This window comes from Canis lupus, chromosome 6, assembly GCF_003254725.2.
Source record: "Canis lupus dingo isolate Sandy chromosome 6, ASM325472v2, whole genome shotgun sequence".
Taxonomy (NCBI): Eukaryota; Metazoa; Chordata; class Mammalia; order Carnivora; family Canidae; genus Canis; species Canis lupus.
This window is the reverse complement of record NC_064248.1, coordinates 2865001-2887165: the sequence shown is the minus strand read 5'-3', so window position 1 is coordinate 2887165 and position 22165 is coordinate 2865001. Positions and strand designations below refer to the sequence as shown.

Genomic DNA, 22165 nt, shown 5'->3' with positions numbered 1-22165 from the left:
GAACTCACACAGAAAATCCCCCCATGTCTAAACATGTATACACAGCAAGCTTGAATTGTCCATGTTTTCTCTGAGGGAAGAAATGGTACAGTAGATTGCCCAAGGTGGGAAGCATGAGGGAGTTCATTCAACTCCAGAATCCATCCATGTTCCTTTCCCTTACTTATTTTCCCACTTCTCAGATCTTCTCAGCCGCCCCTCCTACCTCCCCGGCCTGCTCCTAAAGAGCAGCCAGCCCAGCCCTGCAGTACTCTACAGAGAGCTGCCCAGCTTCTCCAGTGAACCTTCCTCTGCGAAATTCTTGCTGACCCAGGACTCCATGGTCAGGTACCCCACTGTGAAACTCTGAGCCATGGTATAAAGTGTGTCCCCTTAGCTTTTTATCCATTCCCTTGGCTCTTCCTCTGATGGACAGGAGGCTCCTTGAGGGCAGGAACTGTTTATTGCTCATCTTTGTCTTCCCTCTGCCTGAACCACTTCCTAACCCAGTGGAGACACTCAAGTTTTTTTTTTTTTAAAGAATGAGTGACAGCAGAAACTCATCCATGAGCAAAGTTCTCCTGAAACATTTCAGTATGTGTGCATGTGTTATGCTTCAGAATATTTTAGAAACATTTTCCAGATTTAATTGAGGCTTCTGGGAAGCCTTGCTGTGTTCTTCCTTGCAAAAAATAGAAGGTCATTACCAGGAAGTCTCAGTGTACCATATTTATCTGGTGAGTTTTGAAAATACTGAGTAATGGGACTAATGACTCAACATAGTATTTTCCAAACTGTGAGGTAATCTTTGGACTTTGCAAGATTATTATATTAAGTGTACTTCTTAGTCTGTCAGTAAAAAATAAAAAGCCTGTATTTTCACATTAGAATTCAAAGAACATCTGCTGCGTATTGTAAATAACATATTTTGAAAACCAACTGATGCATACTCCGCCTGCCTCCGCCTGCTAACTATAGCAGGTCCTTAAGATAAGATTCAGTTTGCCATTGGTACGGCTCTTGTGTTGACATCCCACCATCTTCCATAAATCTTCAGAAGCCATTTGCCCCCTAAACACACTCAGCAGTGTGGGGTTTGCAGCTTCCTGTGTCATAGTGGGATTAGGAAACAGTCTGTATTCCCAGAGAATTGAGAGCCCTGCACTGTGTTTCTCAAGAAGATAAGCTGAGGTTTCCCCCAGCTTCCTTACCCTTGTGGGTATGAGACCTCAGAGAGGCCCCAGGTGCCTGACGCAAGTGACCACTCCTGGCAGGAGGGATTGTATTGATTTTCCGGCCTGCCTGGAGGGGAGTGGGCCCAAAGTTGGGAGGGGATCTTTGGTTGGGGCTCGGCTCAGGGGCTCCTCTGTCTGGGGCATGAGTTGGCCCAGCAACTCCTGGCATGTCCTTCAGCCTGAACCTCACCTCCACGTGGGACTGAAAAACTCAGTCAGCTTTTTCCCTCATTCCTTCTCAGTTTGTCTTGTTAGCAGTCTTTCTTAGCGAGTAAGCACCATATGTCTTCTTTGGGAACTTGTTTTCAGGAGATCCCCAGCGCATGTGTGCTGGCTTGGAAGAGAATAAGAGGGTGTTGGGTTCGCCAGCAGTACTCACCAGAGTGCCAGCTTTTACAGAGGGCCCTTCGTGCCCATCTGCCTCACGGGCTGGTTGGTCCCGAAGCATGAACACAATATTTCTCTGGATCTTCCTGGGGTCACAGAAGATAGCCTGGCTTCTGAGCAGGTTTTCTGAGCCTGTGTGTACTCCTTCTAGTGGCTCCTCATTATCCCTGGGAGGTCGTCACATAAGCACCTTTTCACTGATACTGTTCTCTGTCCCCATGGAGAGGGTAGCACAGACAATTGATTATAAAAGAGGGACTCTGTGTGCTGTTTTTTTGCTTCCTTCTCTTAACCCATCACTGGTGCCAAAGCATGCAACTAATATGTTCCGCTTCGAAATAATTTGGTTTCTGTAACGTGGAGTCCACCACCTCACTTCCACTCTGAATACCTGTCTCCTTTGAAAGTCAGCTGTTGAGCATCCAATTTGTCTTTTTTCTTCTTCACTTTATGCCTCTTTTTTTGTGCTCTAGCTGTCTTTTATCAAAACAGACAAAGGGTTAGCCATTGACACCTCATGGCAAGCATGAGCTTGAAGCATTTTTTGCATTCACCTTGACATCTTTGCGGCAAAGAAAAAGCAAGGGTTGGAAACCTGTTCTATCTCTTTGGCTTCCACAAGAGTTACCTCTTTTAAAGCTGCCTCACAAACAGCCTTGTTGGCTATTACTGCCTGATACCTGTCTCCCTGGAGGCTTTACCAGTTGTTTTGAAAAGGATGGCTATTTTTTACTCCCTTGAATTTACCTTACCTAGGCATGCATGTGTGTGCACATATGTGTATTTATGTTCATGTGCTGTCAATTAATAGTGAAAAATAAGACCAAACCTCTTCACTGTTGTTTTTCTCTATAGAATCAGTGTTTGTGATAATAATAATTACCAGTTCTTCTTTTCAATGTCCTGCATGCCAGGGGCTGTGCGTGGTTCCCTGTCATTCTAACAACCTTTCAAAGCAGTGCCCATGTCCCAGATAGGGAGACTGATGAATGAGAGGCTGTGTATCTTGGTGGAGCCAAGACTTGAACCCAAGTATTCGGACTCGAATGCCCAGGCTATTCACAAATAAACTAACCATGCCTGGGTCTGATAGACAATGTCAGTCATTTGAATTTTGCTGACCATTGTCCTGTATACTCTTTTGTTATTCTTAGAAGGATTAGATCATGGTAGAAAGGAGGTGAATGGAAGATAATCCATGTTCCAAGGTTCTCAGGGATAAGACACACTCCCACTAGTATCTGTGGCCCATTAGAGCAGTGATGTCCTGTAGCATAGAGGAGAGTGACCCATGTGGTGGGGAAGGTATGACAAAGATCACAGCAAAGAGAGTGGAGATATAGGTCTGATACAGTGCAGGGTGACAGAGGAGTTGTGATAATCACTGGATAATCACTTTATGAAGCTGCATGTTGTTTTCCCTCATTATAATAGCTTCCAGTGATTGAACATACAGACTATGTAGCAGGCAGTGACTGGACACTTTACATGTGCTTTCATTTAGTCCTCCCCCATAACCCTATATCAGATAGGTATTATTGTCTCATTTTACAGAGAAGAGTAGGTTCAGAGAGGTTATCTTAGCCCAAACTCACCTAGATCTTAAGCAAAAAAATTAAAAACTGAGATCAATCCCAAATCAATAAAGCCTGTGCTCTATTCCTTCCTTTTTGCCAGCTTCTCTACCCATTTTGAGAATTAAACAGAATCATTATCATCACTAGTAGGTCATCCTACTACTAAAAGTAAGAAATAGATGGAGCCTTATGTTTGTGGACCAGAGTGTGCTGCGTATGCTAAGATGTGTTCCCCTGATCTTATGGATGAGCTTGTGGCTTTCAAGTGGTCCCAACAGCCAGCTGCCATGTGCTTAACATGATTGGAATTTTAGTGAACAGCTTTGTAATTGAGGAACATTTCCAGAAGCACCAGTGTTTGACAATTTTGTAGGTGTACACAGATGACAGGTCCAAGGAGTCTTCCGACATCAGAGTAGCCAGGAATGTGTACCCTAATTCTGCCCTCCAATCAGTTGTTTGGACCCAGAAGCCACTTAATTCTCCTCAACCTCAGTGTTTTAATTCTGTACATCATATTAGATAATTCTGAAGTTTGTTTTAGCTCTAAATGATGATTGTTTACATTCAGGGCCACTTATGTTAGTTACACAAGCGGGAGGAGCCCTCTGATCCTTTGAAGTATGTAGTTAATCAAGAAAGCCATTTAAAGAAAGAAGTCACTAAAAAAGGAAAATGCTATCAACATTTGATTTTTTTAAAAACAGCTTTATTGTGCAGTAACTGACATGCAGTAAACTGCACATATTTGAAGTATACAATTTGGTAAGTTTTGATATATATATCCACCCATGACACCACCAGTGTACAGTCAAGATAGTGAACATATATGTCACCCCAAAGTTTCCTTGTGCCCCTTTGTGGTCCCTTCCTCCTACTCCTTCGTACCCCTCTCTCCCCACCAAAAGCAGCCACTGATGTGTTTTTCTGTCCCTACAGATTACTTTATATGCTTAGAGTATTCTAGAACTGTAATCATATGGGATGTATTTTTTTTTTGTCTTCTCTCATTCTGCATACTTATTTTGAGATTTATTCACATGGTTGCATGTATTAGCCCATGAACAAAGTATTTTTCCATTTATTTAGGATTTCTTTACTTTCTCTTAGCAATATTTTATATTTTTCAGTGAACAGGTCTTTCACAACTTTTGTCAGAATTATCTCTGGATAATATTTTTAATGCTATTGTAATTTATAAAATTTTTTAAATTTCAATTTAGTTTCTAATTGTTGCTATTATAATTGATTAGTACAACTTATTTTGTTTATTGATCTGCAATTACATATAACAATTACAATGTAATATGTAATTGCATATTCTGCAGTTTGGCTAAATTCACTTACTAGTTCTAGTAGCTGTTGTATGGATTCCATTTGATTTTTCTACAAAGATGGTTATTATGTCTACAAATAAACACAATTTACCTCTTTCTTTCCAATCTGGATGCCATTGTTTCTTTTCCTTGATGATTGCACTGTGAGAGCCTCTGAATCCGTGTTGAATAAATGTGAGAGTAGCCATTCCTGTCTTGTTCCTGATTTCCCGATCTTCGGCTGAAAGCATCCAGTCTTTTGCTGTAAGTATGTTGTTGACTTTAGGTTTTCCATAGATAATCATACAATTCTTTAGTTTGTTGATGTGGTGAATTATATTGGTTTTCAATCTTAGGCCATTCTGTGTAGATGGTCAAGGCCTTTCGCTTGCTTGTTGGAGTTGTGCTCCATCTTTCTTACATAATTCACATCCCCAATGCCTCTTCTCTAGTCTCTAATTCAGTTAAGGAGGGAACCTGAGACATTTGTGAAGTGTGGAGACCTTTTAGCTTTAAGGGCTTGTTTCCTCTTTGCCAATCCTTCACAGTTGGTCTTGCCCACCATAACTGATGAGTGAATGGCAGTCCACCTTTAAGTCTTCTGCCTTTAGTGAGTGTTTCTCAAACACTCTTCTTGCATGTTGAAGAGGCAACAACTCTCTTTCCATATTCCTGTTTTATCAATGCAGATAATCGTTAATTAAACTATTGGACTGCAACACCCCGCAAAACTGGTGGACAGAGTTGGGACTGATAGCAGCTGAATGTCGCTAAGCGTGCAGCTCAGCTCTAGCGGGTGGACTAGAGATTAGTCAATCAGAGGCAAATACTTAGTGTGTTATGGTGCATTCAGGAAGTCAGACGAGAGGATAACAGAATTGGTTACTCCAGGGAATAAGCCAAATTGAAGTTGATTAAGAGAGCTTCTAGAGTTCTCTCTAATTCCCATTAACAGTACTCCCAACCTTCAGCATCCAATGGGCAAAATGAGCTTTTGGCCACAAGACCTACCATGTGAGGAACACAACACTGATTCATCTTCATAGTCAGAAAAACAACCATGACAAAGGGTGAATCCTTGGATCAGCTAATATGATATAGTTGAAAGAACTCTGTATTTAGACTCAGATGAGCCTAGGTTTTGATACCTCTCTGTGTTCTTAAACAACTTTGGGTCAGTAAGTATCTCTTAGGGTCATCTTGAAGAATGTGATTGAGCATGTATAAGACTGTCACAAAGTGTAGGTGTCCTTTGTGGCTCTGATCCTCATTCCAAGATGTTTGCTTTGCACTACCAAGGATGATATATTATACTCAATCATGTGATCCTTCTGCCCACAATGTCCCCCACCTCCAGCTTGACACAGTGTTTGATGGAGGGCAGAACATCCAAGGCACAAGAAACAATAAGTAAGAAGCATACATGGAAAGATATAAGCAGTCAGGATTCAGCATAGGGTTCATACTGAGGTGGAGCTGGAGGAGAGGCTGGAAAGTAGACCAGTCCATGACCATGTCAAGAATCATGAAGATTGCAGGAGATTGGTAGGCAGTGGGAAATCCCACTGCCTTGAAATCCCCACCCCCATCCCCCCCTTTTTTTTTTCGGAAAGGCACACCCTGATGAGAGATGCGCCAGAGTCTCAAACCTCAGTTGCATGCGAATCACCTGGGAGCTTGTTAAGAAATACATATACTGTGGGCCCCGCCCAGACCTGCTCAATCCTAATCTATAGGTTGGGGTCGAGGCATCTGTATTTTTAACAAGCTCCCCAGGTGATTCTAATGCACACCAAAGTTTAGAAACCACTGCTTTAGAAGGTTAATCTGGCAGCAGTGTGCAAGATGGATTGGAGCCGAGAGAGCCTGGAGGTTCAGAGACCTGCTAGCAAGCAATTGCAACAACAGTCCCTGCAGGAGATAATGAGGTTGGGGGCTGTGGGAATGGAAAGGAGGAATCAGATACCGGAGGTATTTTTGAGAGGCAGTCAGCAAGGACTGGGTTACCAATTTGATGAGGAATGTGAGAGAGAAATGGGACTTAACAGATAATGCCAAGATTTACAGAAAGAGTTCTCCAAGGTGTGAGGAGAGAGGTAACAGAATGCCTCGGGGACCATATTCAGATGACACACACCTGCTCTCTCTTCTGTCCTTACCTGGCCACACCTTCCTCCTTCCCACAAGCCCCCTAAGGCATAGGCAGGGTGGGGGCACATCAGTACCTCTTGGGGAAGCACACTGTGTGTAGTTTGAGGGAAGAAACCTCCAGGTGATCTCTCTGTGAGAAATGGCAGAGCCAGAGTGAAAGGGACAGGGGCGAGCTGGGTTTGGAAGGACACAGCTGGGACCCACAGCAGGATGTGGAGCACCTCTCTGTCGGTGTGGAAAGTCGGGCCTGGACCTGGGGAGCAGAAGCTAGGATACAGACAGTGTGAAATGCTGCACCATGGAGGCTGCCAGGGGACAGAGGAGAGAGGAGAGGAAAGGGGTCCAGAGAAATGCTTCCAGGTGGTGGTCACATATAGCTGGAGGTTGGGGGAAGGGCTGGTTGGAGAAGGCAAAGAGTCTGCTCTCTGCCTGTACCTCAAAGAACGCTAAGCCAAGATGTGCCGCAAAGGCCAGGGAAGACCCCCTGCAAGCAGAAGGCCAGAGCTCTGGCTCCTCCAGGAATCCTCCTAGCATCATTCTGGCCCCTTGGGGGTGTGACACATTCATGTAAAGGGGACTGAGCGTCCTCTGAAGAAACACACATTTTAAAATTTCCTTTCCAAAACACAGTGTCTTTGAGCTGACATACCAGGCAAAGAGACTGACAGGTTTTTACTGTTATACCATTCCCACCGCACCGCTTCCCCCACCCCCAGTTTCTCATCAACTCCTAACCCTTCTGTACACATTTTTGGCCTGGAGCAGTGAAATATAAGGTATTATAAATCATTATAGTATTTTGGGGTCCTTGCTCCCCTCAAAGTTCCAGACGTTCTGCCTGTATTTTGTGATCTCACGCTGTGAAAATAGGATGTTGTGTTTTAGAGGCACCTCCAGGGTGCCCAGCAATTGGCACATCTTATCTAAAAGAAAACAAATTGAACAAGAGTAGAGAGGAAGGACATTTGTATCAACTCAGGAAGTACAGAATTATGAAGAGATGCTATTTGCGATGCTGTGAAGTCACGGTCCTCGATGGGGTCATCAGAGAGGCTGGCCACTCCTGACATTGGCAGGGCTCTGCTGTCACTGTAGCTGCACGAGCAGAGTAGGGTCAGCTGTCTCGGGGGGTGCTCTGAGGTTGACGTATCGCAGTGTGCTGTAAGAGGGGCCTTCACAAGTAAAACTTTCTATTTCATTTCGAATAGCCCTGGAAATCATCTCATTTCTGAATAAGGAAGCTGAAGCATCAAAGTCACACAGCTCCTGGGTCAGTGGGGAGGAGATTGAACCTAGTGTTCTGGTGTGTAGACTGTAGCACGCTCTTCCAGAAGGACTTTTTAAAGGGCCCTCTAAAATAAATAAATAATAAATAAATAAATAAATAAATAAATAAATGGCCCTCTTTTGATGGCTGTAAAATTAGTGGGAGAAAGCCTTGCATGTACAAGGAGCAACATTTGCAGAGTCACTCAGAGATGGATCTGGGCTGTCCTCTTCTCACTTCTTAACTGTATGCAATTTATTTGACCTGCCGAGCTTCAACTTCCATTGTAAAAGGAGGAAAATCGTATTTACCTCCTGAGAGTAGTTTGGGGGCCTTGGTAAGTAGTTGATCCCTCATAATCTGTAACTGTTAGAACAATGACTGGGTTTTTCTCCAGTCATCATCAGAAAACTCTTGCACTGTCCTGATGGACCTGAAGAGAGAATACTTTTCTTTCGTTGATTCCTCCTTTAGGTTTCAAGTGTTTTTTTCCCATGAAAGCGTTAGAGTTAAATGGAGCCTATGTATAGTTGAAATAGTACTGTTAATAAATTCTGTCCTTTGAGGCGTTTTATGTGCCCAATGAGACTTTTTGGGTGGGTCTGGGCACTAGGCTTTCTCAGGAAAGGTGCCCTAACCCCTTATTTACAAGTGGACTTTTATTGAGCCACTTGCTCAGAAGTTGCAGAATTGCCAGAACATTGCCTTGGGCAGGGTGTATGATCACAGATGAATAAAAGATAGCAGGATGTGAGGATTTCCACAGCACCAAGAAAAGCACTCTGCAATCTCTTGCCATCTGCAGTGCAGGCAGAGATGCAGTGTACCAGGCATGTTAAGACTTGGAATTGTGTCAGGAGACTTGGCCAGGGTCCCCCCCACCTACCGTCCATCCCAAGCCACACCGCTGCTCTCAGAGGATGTCACAAATGTAAATGCCATCCCCTGACACATCATGTTGAAGCAAACTGGAAAACAGTGGGGCCTTTCTCTCATCAGGTCATCGGATGTCTGCCTGGCATCTGTCTGACTGCCTGCTGTGGCTAAGGATCCGCCTTCCAGTGAGCATCCTCAAATGTAAACATGCCCCAAAGACACCCTGTTTCTGGAGTTTAGAGTCTCCCATCCGTTTTCCACCTCTCACTTTCCCAACAAAAGAAATAACTGAAGAAGGGAGATGGAGGCATTTCTAGGGCTCCCTGTGGGGGCTTCTCTCCTGGAGAAACTAAGCAGAGCCACAAAAGAATAAAGAAAGAAGGCTTGGCAGAATGTTTTGATACAAAATTCATTATAGCTTTGTGTATGTGCCGGATGGTTTGGTTCCTCTTAAGTCTATAGATACCGCAGTCCTCTTGGTTCAACCTTGGTGTTTAGAAAGAGGTTTTGGAAGGAGATCAAAGATGTCAGATTACTGGCCCGACTCTTAAAGAACTGCTTGGGAAAGCTTGAAAATCTTCACACCCAGGTTCAAACACTAGAAGCAGGAATGAGTCCAGAAGTCTTAGTGACATGGATAGCAGTCGCAGTATTTTTTAAGAAAAAGGAAATTTGCATGTCTTCTACTTACCCTCTCTCTCCTTAATCTCCATACATCTCAATCTCTCTCTCTCTCTCTCTCTCTCTCTCTCTCTGGCTCTCCATATCTCAGCCTGTATCTTGACCTGTGTTAGACACCTTCTATGCCCCAAGTATAAAAGCCTGCATTTGTCACTCTACCCTCATCCTTTTGTAGGGGTGACTGTAAGCCATTGGAGTCCTATCTAAAGAGGAGATAACAGCCTGAGTTTAATTCTCTATTTCTCCAGGAATGAACTTAGAAGGGCCATAGACATTTGAATATATGATTTTCTTTCATTCCCAAGCACTAGTTTTTGCCCACTTGGGTGTTCTTTTGCCCCTGCTGGGATATGTAAAAAGGTTTTTAAATGCATGGGGAACTGTGTCTTCTTTCTTTATTGTCTTTTCTTTCTTCCTCACAGTGCACCATCAGTAGAGACTGTTGGCTTGCATTCTAGTTTCCTACATTTCCAGACTTGTCCTTTATCCGGTCTTGAATCTTCCCATATCTCTCCAACTTCCAGGTGATGAAGTGCTCACATTTTCCTAGGAACAACTCAGTTCTTTTTGTTCTGAAAGCTCTTTAGTCTTACTGTGACTCCTCCATTGGAGAAGGAGGAATGTTCAAGGATAATTAGTGGACTCAGAAGGATGTTCGGTTGCCTTTTCAAATCAGGCACTACTTCCAGCATTGTTTTTTTAAGTGTGTCAGTGTGTCCTTCGGGTTATAGAGAGTAGGGTTTCTCTGAACCCTTGAAATGACTTGCCTATAGTTCCTACTGCCTTTTAGTCTGGAGGTCTCTCATTATGGGGCTCTGATGATAAGCAGAGGAAATGGGAGGCCCTAGGAGCCTTTAGCATTTTCACGAACAGTTGTGTGCTCTCCGCTTTTCGTTGTTATAGTGCAAGACAACATGGTTTATCGTCTTCTCTACCTAAGATAATAATACAAGAGGAAAAAGAAAAATACCACCATAACCAAAACTACTGAGCTGAGTTTTGTGAGTGCTTCCTGTAACTGCTGCTTGTAGACAAATCCAGGAGGGATTGGGGGAGGGGGGCAGTGTTGTGAGAACATGTGCACTGTGTCCTGCTGTAGTGGTGTCACATCTATAAATCGTGCTCGGAACCAACAGAAGTCTACTCTCTTTTTGTGCACAACTTCCTAAAGGAGTCAAGAAATGTATATATTTCAGGGAAAATGCAAATACAAGCTCCCTGCTACCCACAGCAGGAAATTAGAAACCTCTTTGGTTAACACAGATTGCAATTTTTTTTTTTATAAGAGAGTAAGAGAGAGAGGAAAGATGCTTGAGGTGGCATTGTATACCATAAAACAGTATTTATGTGCTAAGACAAGCAATTGATGTTGTTCTATAAAATATAGTAAACACCTCCTCCCTGCCCTTTTGAATGTCAGTCAGAATTCAGAATCATGAAATTTTATAGTATTACTGGTTAGAAGGGCTTCCCACTGGGAGCAGATGCCATCTCTGTCTTCATAGACTCCGAGAAAGTCCTGACATGTTTCATGGCGTTCATACGTGGAAGTCTGTGAAATGGAAAGGAAAACAGCTTTTTCTGTCAACCTGTCACTGATATAAGCTTTTACATTCCATCAGAATGACTAAACTTTAAAGCTGTTTCCTTCAGTGCTGAGTATCTCTCAGAACTCCCAAGTGTTATCAGATTGATAGAGTCCCAGCATATGATAGAAGACCAAAGCATTTTGTGGCATGATATTAAAAATTCATTCAGATACTCGATAAAGCGTGGTTGACAAAAGTGTGAAATGGAATAAGGTAGAGTGAATTTCTTCATGGTTTATTGCCCTTGATTCCTCTACACAAAATAAATAGATAGAATGGACTAAAATCTCTTCTTTATGAAGGTAGGATCCTGGCAGCTGAAGGCCTGCTCATAAAAATCCTCTCTGTACCACATACCTTGGCAGTGTTCAGAGTCGGAGGCAATGGAAATTTATTGCTGTTGTGTGTATTCATATTTCAGACTGAGTGAATATGCAGAGGCTGCTTTTATGGGAATGCTGAGACTCTGTTGAGAACAGAAAAAGAAAACACTTGTTTTCCTCCTGGAGTTTTTTTTTTGGGGGGGGGGGGTAGTCGATGATCTGAGTGGCGATGGTGGTGGTGGCCACAGTGGCCTGGTGGCAGTGGCAGTCCTTCCCCCCGGAGGTATTTAAGGAAACACACTGTTCTCATGTTTTCCCTTCCCCCGGCCCTGCCTGCCATCTTGTTTAAAGAACTATTAAAAGGCAGAGGCTGGCCTTTCAAGCCCCTGCAAGCCTAGCCTGTGTTTTCATCTGCCTCCTTCTTTGCCAAGCCTCACTCTGCCTCTCTGACCCACCACCCCCTTCCTTTCTTCTGTCCCTCCCTTCTCACAGAGGACACAGTTAGAAAGAGGCTTCCTCCTGCTTCCCTGCAGCGGTGGGACAGAATGCCTCATTGGTTTCAGATATTAACTTCTGTGCTGAAAACCCGGTTGGAGCTGGTGTGACAAATGGATTTTACCTGCTGCTGGAAATACAGCCCTTTCCCACCCCCATGCACACCGCACACACAAGCCCTTTCCCCATCTTGCAGAGTCCAACCCGGGGAGTGGAGAACAGAGAGCTGCCCTGCGGCACCATCTGTTTCTGCCAGCATCTATGTTGGGCCCCGACGGCTACATCTGTTGAGAAGAACAGTGTACTTGATGAGTTGTTGGAAAGAAATGTTTGGTCTCTCCCCTCATCTCTGTTAGTCATTGCTGGGCTGCTGGGCTCACGTGGGTGTATCTGTGTGCACCGCCTCTCAGGCCTCATCTGTATCCATTGGAAATCAGTCACCGGGAGTTAGTTGCAGTCAGCAGGGACCCAGGGCATTTTCCAGTGACATCAATTCTTCTTCTGTTGCAGAAATTCAGGAAACAATTAAGATTCTGATGCGTTCCGGGGAGGATTTCAAATAAATCAGCCGATAGCTGATACCTTGTAACTCTTGGTAGCAAAGCAAAATTAACAACCCAGCCGCATCTGTGTACTGTATGCTAAAATAAATAAATTAACCATGCATCACCTCCAATAGAGGAAGCAGCTGGCTTGTTCTCAACCTTTCCATAAGTACCCAAAAGCTACTGATTTGTTAAGTTGTCATTCTCCTTATGGACATCACGGACTTTCTGCATATGCCAAAAATTGAGCTGGCCAAATATCAGTAAGTTATGGAAAATCCAGGCACTGATTAAACGCAGTTATAGCTCCTAACTTATAGCTCCTAACAGCTTTATGCAGAGCAAAGCTGACGTTGTGAGCCAGACTCCACGAGGAGGTAATAACGTAAGACACAAGTAGGTTTGGCAGCAAATGTAGTCGGAATTTTGTCAGGATTTGAGGATTTTTGAGTAGTAATCAGAAAGTCAGTACCTCTTCCTCACCCCCCTTAAACCAAATACAGTGTGGAAGAACCAGTGCTACCCACCTGTGCTTTCTCACAGGTTTGTTTTGTTTTTGTTTTTGTAGCTGTCTTTGCTATGATTCATTTCCTCCTACTTGCTGGCCAGTAGAACCCATCATTCTTGCTGGTTCTTTTTACAAATAGCATAATTAGGACAGGTAGAGGATAATGGGTGCTCGCAGAATAAAGATCTCAGCATCACCCCCAAATAAAAGCCACACACTCCACTGAAATTCTAAAGCTGTGTTGCATATGTGCGTGCATGCCAGATGTTTGAATATGCGATTGCTTAGTGGTATTCGGAGGATTTTTTTTTTCCTACAAAGGTGAAAATTTTTCCAAATAAAGAGTGCAGAGGCTGGAAAACAAAATACCACTTAAGTAGGACCCCATTCCCCCACCCCACCCCCGCCTTTCAAATTCACAGCATTGGGAAGGAAAGGGCAGGTAGGGTGGTGATCATACTGGCAGCTGTGAGCTGTGACCCATGGGGGTGGGGGTGCTCCTTGAGAACCACAGGATGAAGAGGCAAGTATGGTTATTAAAACCACGCTGTTCGGGCAGCCCTGGTGCCTCAGCGATTTAGCGCCTCCTTCAGCCCAGGGTGTGATCCTGGAGACCCAGGATTGAATCCCACGTTGGGCTCCCTGCATGAAGCCTGCTTCTCCCTCTGCCTGTGTCTCTGCCTCTCTCTCTGTCTCTCTCTCCCCCCGTCTCTAATAAATAAATAAAATCTTTAAAAAGATAAAAAATAAAACCACACTGTCACAGCCTTCCAGCAACGACAGTGTGCTTGCCGTGACTGTGCTCCCTGTAACAGGACAAACTATGGGAAAAGTAAAAAGAAATAAGAAATAGAGGGAGATAGGAAGGTCTGATCAAGGCAGAGGCAACAGAAAAGATCCACTTAACCCCTTGAAAATGGAAGCTGTTGTCCCTCTGGTGCTTACAGTGCCCAGTGCGTTCTGGGTGCTTGGGGTGCAATCACCAATAATCACCACAGTTTTGCTGACAGCATATAGTTCTACATGACTTGCCCCTCTCCCCAGTCAGCAGGAGGCTTCCTGCATGTCATAATGAGTGAAAATAGTCAGCTATTATTACACCTAGGAAACAGGGAGAGAAGCTAGCTAGGAGCCATAGACTACTGAGGTGGGAACCTCTTCTGCGCACCTTGCTGTGAGCCTCCTCTGCACACCGTGCTGGTTACATCAGCTGTGCTTCGTGCTCTGCAGCCTTCCTATTTAGACATACACCCTCAGAAGCATAAGAATTAGCAATTCCTGCAACCTAAAGAGAATTATCTGCCGTCTCTTGATGATTCTCAGAAATATGCCAATACCAATGCGAGTCTATAAATCCACCCGGGTTGGTTCTGACCATGTTGTAGAAGTAATCTCAACTGGCACATCACATGAAAGAACAGATTTGAAAACAGTGGTGTGCACAGCCTGAAGGTTTCAGCTTGGCTAATGTTCTAATCACCTTATGGCACTACTTTGGACTGCAGCAAAAGTACCAAGGAAAATGTCTGAGGTCTGGATTTACCATGTGTGTGTATCTGCATGAATACTCTCACCTCTGAAAAAGAGGTAAAACTTATTCCTAATTATATAACAATGAATTGGGATGCCTGGGTGACACAGCGGTTTAGCACCTGCCTTTGGCCCAGGGCGTGATCCTGGAGTCCTGGGATCGAGTCCCACATCAGGCTCCCTGCGTGGAGCCTGCTTCTCCCTCTGCCTGTGTCTCTGCCTCTCTGTGTCTGTGTCTCTCTCATGAATAAATAAATAAAATCTAAAAAAAATAACAGTGTATCACTCTCTGTGTACAGTCTTGTTATAAGTCTAGAGGAGACTGGTCACTTGGTATACATAAGGTTGTTGATATGCACACATACAAGTCAGGAGTATTGTGTGTACTTGACACAAGTCCTTGTCTGTTATCACTTGGTGTATGTGTATGTATATGTGTACAATAACTCATAGGTATGCAAATGACATACACCTGCTCAGTACATGTATGAGCATGGATAAGAACATACATTATCACTGTGGAGAAGGATTTGTCAGTTTGTGGACTTTTGTATGCACAAAAATCCCCAAGATTTATCTGTGGTATATGTGCTTGTGGGCTTGTACAAATGTGGAAGCATGCACACACACCATATGCTGATTTCCACAGTGTCTTCCACAAGGCATGTAGGTTGTCCATGCTGCTTTGGGGAAGCAGTCATTGCTTGTATGGAGAGCCATTTTGTCCCAATCAGCATTTAATGGGAGAGAGTAAAGTCTAATTTAGGAAAACCACAACTATTAAATCAGAACAGCCTCAGCCTTTGATTCTGAACTAGTAAGTTGTATAAAAATTTCTAAAGCAGGGACATGTGTTATTTTTCACACATTATACTAGTGGAAATATTGACTGGTGTGTTGTAGTGGTTGGGAAGGGGGTTTAGGACCTTTAGTAGACCTTTCATTCGGTATACTTTTCATAAACTATCCATTTAATCTTAAAGGAAATTCAGTGGCTGATCCCAACTGGAAAATCAAACTCCAGTGCAAGCCACTCAGAGATCTCTCTGACTCATGCACTCCTCCAGTGTGCATTGGGGAAAGCTGAATGTCCTGATCTACTTCAAGATGTCAGAAGTGTTGTGAAGCATTTCTTTTCCTCTTGGCTCGAAGTGGGTGAATGTGTTTCACCTTTTGCCCTTTACTCTTTCAAGTGTATTTCAGGGAACCTTAGAATTGGTTTTTATGTGTATCTAATTTTTTTCCCATTGTCTGGTATTAATTGGGTTTACTTTTGGCCAAAAACAACAGTGCAGTGGTTGATCTGTCTCTTGTAAAGAGGGGTCTGAGGTCGCAGCTCAGTGAGGCCACTTGGCACCCACCATGTTCCTGCTTTTCTGCCCACCCTGTGCAGAAGGTGATCTTTGTATATGTTGCCTCATAGTCATAAGATGACTGTTGCAGCTTCAGCTCTCATATCCTGAATCGGGGAAGAACAAAAGCTCTCTCTTAGGAGACTTTGCCTTTTTATTCAGGAAGGGACACTCTCTCCAGAGACTTCCAATGATGGCATCTTTGGCCAGAATCATATCAAATGATCACTTCTACATCTAAAGGAAATAAATTCTTTTTTATTACATATATCACTACCCTGAACAAAATGGGGTTCTGTTAAATAATACTGATAGACAGTTGGCCTCTAAAAATTAATAGTATCAGACCAACCTTTACTATTTTTAGCACATTACAGATACACAACTCACCTGTTAAATCTCAAGAAAATCCTATTGGAGCAAGTCTCAAGAAAGGTAACTGAAATGATCCACAGAAGGGATTACTACCAACTATGGATTTTAATCTGGAAGCAAGCACCTAGAATATGGCAAAAGGACAGTGTCCATACAAATGCTATAGTAAAAGGACACAGCCTGGATGAATACACACTGCAAGTCCTATAATACTAGAATGTGGAAATTTGCATGGGCACACTGAAGAATACTTCATACTAATAAGAGAATTTTCAGTACAACACATAACCTATAAAACTCGTTATACCAAAAATACTGTAGCTAGTAAATGTAATTAGAGTTAGAAATATTTTCCTATCAGTAGTTGACACCAGTCAATGCTCAGTCAATAACAGTTATTGGCATCTAGTTTGTGCTCACAGTCCATACACAGAGAGTATAGATTATATGAACAGACAACTACAAACAACATGGCAAGCACTAAACTGAGGCATCAGTAAGGGTGACATTGGGAAATGGTACAAAACAGCCGGCACTGCTGAGGATTATTGATGAACAAGATTAATCTCATTACTTTGATGATATAACCATTGGGCCTTTTGAAAACTATCCTTTGGTAAGTAACCCTACCATACTCATCTTGTCTACTTCCTTGTAGAATACTCCCTTGTCTGGAAGTAGACAAGTGCAGAAGTTTTTATAGTCTTATGTTCTTATATTTAGCTTCAGAACAATTCAGTTAGGGAAGGTAAAGGATGCCTACATTAATAACATGAGAGTAAGTTAACTATAGGACTCAAATTCTTTAGTTATTAGTAAGTAAATCCTTTTCAAGGATCTTTGTGAACAGGGAATCTAAGATGATTCATGCATATGTGGAATAACCTATTCTGAATAATGAACCTGGTTAACAAGACGAAAAGCTTTGGTAGACATGATTCTACCAAAATGGGAGCATTGTGGGGTGCCTGGGTGGCTTAAGCTATTAGAACAGGTGACTCCCAACCAAAAAAAAAAAAAAAAAAAAAAAGAACAGGTGACTCTTGATCTCAGGGTGATGAGTCCAAGGCCCATATTGGGAGTGGAGCCTACTTTCAAAAAAAAAAAATTGGGCCCATTATAAAGTGAGTCTCTTACTGTATTTTCATGCTGTTAGTGGGTATTTGAAATCATTATGACAGCTCACTAAATGTTTCCTTTGCATCTTGATTACCATGTAGGTACAACTTTGTGGATAACTATTAAAAATAACATAACATGTCCAGGCCATAGCCCAGCCCCCTCTGGCACCGCTGCCAGTCCTGGGTAGTTAAGAGGAGGGCAGGATAATCTCACCTGCAGGCTCCTCAGCTTTCATAAACCAACGTGTCCAGGGAGTCCTATTCCCAGCAGAGGTTCTAGCACATGTGAAGATCAAATCTTTGCTCATCTTCAAACAACCTTGCACATTTATATAATTGTGAATATTCCAGATGTCAGAAGCTGACTATCTGACCCACATAGAGTATAAAGTATCCTAACTAGGTAAGTAGTACCTGTGTCTTATTCATTTCTCCATCCTAAAACAGAGGAGTTATGTGGTAAATGTTTGCTGAAGCAAAGAAAGAAACGAGGTCTACATCAGAGCCACAGATGGCTCTGGGGCAACCCAGCCTGTAAGCTGACCTTGGTGAAAAAGTCCTGGGGAGCCATCAGCTACATGGAAACAAGTTGGGAGTCAGAGAAGACAACAAAAGTGTATCACTGTTTCTTCCTTTCCATTTTTATGAAGATCCTGGGTTGACGGCAGGAAACCTAATGTGCTTTGGTGAGGAAGGTGTGGTAATCATGAGAGATGATGCAAGAGTAAAGGTTGTCTTGGGTAGGAACCTACAGTGTTTTCTCCATGCCTCTCCTTCATTCCTTTATAGAGTCACCTATGTACAGTTTTTTAAGATTAGTTAATTCTCCCCCAACTTTATTAATGAATAATTGACAGGTCTGGTTATATGTAAAGAATACAACTTGATGATTTGATAAACAAATGCATTGTGGAATGATTGTCAAAATTATTAATATATCCATTGCCTGACATAGTTCACTCTTAGTGTGTGTATGTGTGTGTGGTAAGAATGTTTAAGATCTACCCTCAGCAGCTTCTGAGCTCATGATACCATATTATTAACGATGGTCCCCATGCCTTGCATTAAAGTTCTCAAAACCTATTCTTCCAGCTGAAAAGTTTGTGCCCTTTGACCTGACCTACATCTTCCTGTTTCCACCTCCCCCAATGCCTGGCAGCCACCATTCTATTCTCTGCTTCAATGAAATTGGCTTTTTTTTTTCCTTTTATATTCCATATATCAGTAATACCATATAGTATTTGTCTCTCTGTGTCTGGCTTATTTCACTTAGTATAATGCCCCCCAGATTCATCCATGTTGTCACAAGTGACAGGATTTCCTTCTTTTTTATAGCTGAATAGTATTCCCATATGTATATATGGGGTTACTATATATATATCAATCACAATTTCTTTATCCAATTTTCTGTCAAGGACATTTAGGTTGTTTCCATATCTTGGCTACTGTGAGTAATGCTGAAATGACTGTGACAGTGGAGATACCTCCTTGAGATACGGATTTTATTTCCTTCAATTATATACCCAGAAGTAGGATAGCTGGATTATGTTAGTTCTATTTTATAATTTTTTGAGAAACCTCCATACTGTTTTCCATAATGGCTGTACCAGCTCACATTTCCACCAACAGTTTATAAGGGTTCCCTTCTCTCCACATTCTTGACAGTGTTTATCTCTTGTTTTTTATTGATACACATCCTAACAGCTATGAAGTGATATCATATTGTGGTTTTGATTTGCATTCCTCTGATGATTAGTGATGTTAAGCAACTTTTTATGTACCTGTTGGCCATTTGTACGTTGTCCTATATGTCTGTTCAAGTCCTTTTCCCATTTTGTAATCAGATTATTCGCTTTTTTTACTATTGAGTTGTGTGAGTTCTTTAGATATTTTGGATATTAATGCCTAATCAGATATGGTTTGCAAACATTTTCTCTCATTCTTTAGGTTCTGTTTTAAATTTATTATTTTCTTTGCTGTACAGAAGTGTTTTTAGATTGATACAGCCTCATTTATTTTAGCTTTTGTTGTCTTTGCTTTGGTGTCTTATGTAAGAAATCACTGAAAAGACCAATGTCAAGCTTTTTCTTTATGTTTCCTTCTAGAAGTTTTACAGTTTCAGATCTTATATTTAAGAGCTTAATCAATTTTAAGTTAATTTTTGTTAGTGGTAATACAGGGGCCCAGGTTCTTTCTTTTATATATGGATATCTCGGCTTTCCCAGCATCAGTTATTGAAGTGACTAACCTTTCTCCATTGTGTGTTCTTGACATGCATGTCAAAAATTAGTTGACTATATATGAGTGGGTATATTTCTGGACTCTATTCTGTTCCACTGATACTATTTTGATTACTGTAGTTATGTAAAATAGTTTGAAATCAGGAAGTGTGATGCTTCCATGTTCTTACTTAAGATGACTTTAGTGTCTCTCATGATTCCATTCAAGTTTTAGGATTGCTTTTTCTATTTCAGTGAAAAATGCCATTGGAATTTTGATGAACATTGCATTGAATCTATAATTGCTTTGAGTTAGGCAGTGGATATATTAATAATTTTGACAATCATTCCACAATGCATTTGTTTATCAAATCATCAAGTTGTATTCTTTACATATAACCATTTCATGGTATTTATTCTTCCAATCTGAGAACATGTAATATCTTTCCATTTATTTGTGACTTCTTCAATTTTTTTTATCAATATCATATAGTTTTTAGTATACAGGTCTTTTGATTTTTTCTAAGTATTTCGTTGTTTTAATGCTGTTGTAAGTCATATTGCTTTCTTAATTTCTCTTTCAGTTAGTTCATTTCTATACAGAAATGCAACTGATTTTTGTATGTTGATTTTTTTTAATCCTTCAACTTTACCAAATCCATTATTTGTTCAGTTATTTGGTGGAATCTTTACAATTTTCTCTAAATAAAATCATGTCATCTGCAGAGAAAATTTTTTTTCTTTTCTTTTTTTTTTTTTACTTTTTCCTTTTTCTTTTAGATGCAGTTTTTTTTTTTTTTTCATTGCCTTATTGCTCTGTTTAGGCCTTTCAGTACTGTGCTGAATAGGAGAGGTAAGAGGTGGGCATCCTTGTCTTATTCTCAATCTTAGAGGAGAGATTTTAACTTTTCACACTGAGTATGTTGTTAACTGGGGACTTGTCATAGATGGACTTTATTATGTTGAAATACATTCCTTCTATACCTAATGTATTGAGAGTTTTTTTCATGAAAGGGTATTGAATTTTGTTCAGTGTTTTTCTGCATCCATTGAAAAGATCACATGATTTTTATCTTTCATTCTATTACTGTGATATGTCACATTTATTAATCTGCCTATATCGAACTATCCTTGCATCCCAGAGATAAATCCCACTTGATCATGTTGTATGATCCATTAAATGTGCCATTGAATTTGATTTAAGTATTTTGTTGAGGATTTTTGCATCCATGTTCATCAAGGATATTGATCCATACTATTCTTTTTTTTTTTTTTTTTTTTTTTTTTTGATCCATACTATTCTTTTCTTCAAATGTCTTTGTGAGGATTTGATGTCTGGGTAATACCTGCCTCTTAAAATGAGTTTTCAAGTTTTTGGCAGAGTTTGAAAAGGATTGATACTAATTCCTCTTTAAATATTTGGTAGGACTCACTAGCAAAGTCATATGGCCCCAGGCTTTTACTTGTTGGGAGCTCTTTGGCTACTGATTCAAGTTCCTGGCTCTATATTAGTCTTTTCAGGGTTTCTGTCCCTTCGTGAGTCAGTCTTGGTAATTTGTAGGTTTATAGAAATTTTTCCCTTTCTTCTAGGTTGTCTAATTAGTTGGTATATATATAATTGTTCATTGTTTACAATATTTTTAGACACATTTTTCTTATATAGTGCTTTTCTTTTTTTTAAGATTTTATTTATTTATTCATGAGAGACACACACACACACAGAGAGAGAGAGAAAGAGAGGCAGAGGCAAAGACATAGGCAGAGGGAGAAGCAGGCTCCCTGCAGGGGACTCCAGGATCACGGCCTGGGCCAAAGGCAGGTGTCTAACTGCTGAGCCACCCAGGGATGCCCTTATATAGTGCCTTTCTTTGTTTGTTTTTTTTAAGATTTATTTATTTATTCATTCAGAGAGAGTGAGAGAGAGGCAGAGACACAGGCAGAGGGAGAAGCAGGCTCCATGCAGGAAGCCCGATGTGGGACTCTATCCCGGGTCTCCAGGATCACACCCTGGGCTGCAGGCAGCGCTAAACCGCTGTGCCACCAGGGCTGCCCTATAGTGCTTTTCAAGTGCAAAGAACACAGAACCTTCTATCATATTCTCCTAGATTTGAATCTGAAGGAACTAAGTAACATTCCTAAAAATTTTTCCTTGTTTATTAATAAAAGAATAATATTATTTACTTTGTAGGGTTAAAGTAAAGATTGCCTAAAATAGCATAAGCAGTTAACAGAGACAGCTCCCAGCTTGCATTCTGCTAGCATGTTACCTTCCCTATCCCCATCATGCCCTAAAACTGAGTTCAATGGACCGTTGTGTACAGCAGGGATTCCAGAAGCTGTGAACCACTTGTGATGCTTTTCCCAAGACCCAGTAAGGGGAGACATTGTAATCAAAGCACCAGTGAAACCTGTGTAGAGATGCACATACAATCAGTGACCTCATCCTATGAGGGATAATCAGCAGTAGGCCTGACAGGATTGGAATGTTCCCGTGAGCAATCTGGGCATGTGTTTCCAGGCAACTCCATGTCCCTGAAGAGGGGGAGGCAGGCATGTGTAGCTTGGTCACAAACTGGGTGTCAGACATATGAAGTCTGTCTTCATCTGACAGGTCTCTGGAATGAAATGTCAGGAAAAAG

The 22165-nt window shown here is 41.7% G+C and overlaps 1 protein-coding gene and 1 long non-coding RNA gene across 2 annotated transcripts in view; one reads left to right on the top strand and one right to left on the bottom strand.

The window, feature by feature from the left end:
* Positions 1-22165, top strand: part of AUTS2 (activator of transcription and developmental regulator AUTS2) — a 1134993-nt gene that overhangs the window by 760725 nt on the left and 352103 nt on the right.
* LOC112646109 (uncharacterized) lies at positions 10520-13957 on the bottom strand. The gene is made up of 3 exons (XR_007411090.1): positions 12949-13957; positions 11416-12377; positions 10520-11021 (listed from the first exon to the last, which is right to left on the bottom strand). It is a non-coding gene; the product is annotated as an uncharacterized LOC112646109 (long non-coding RNA).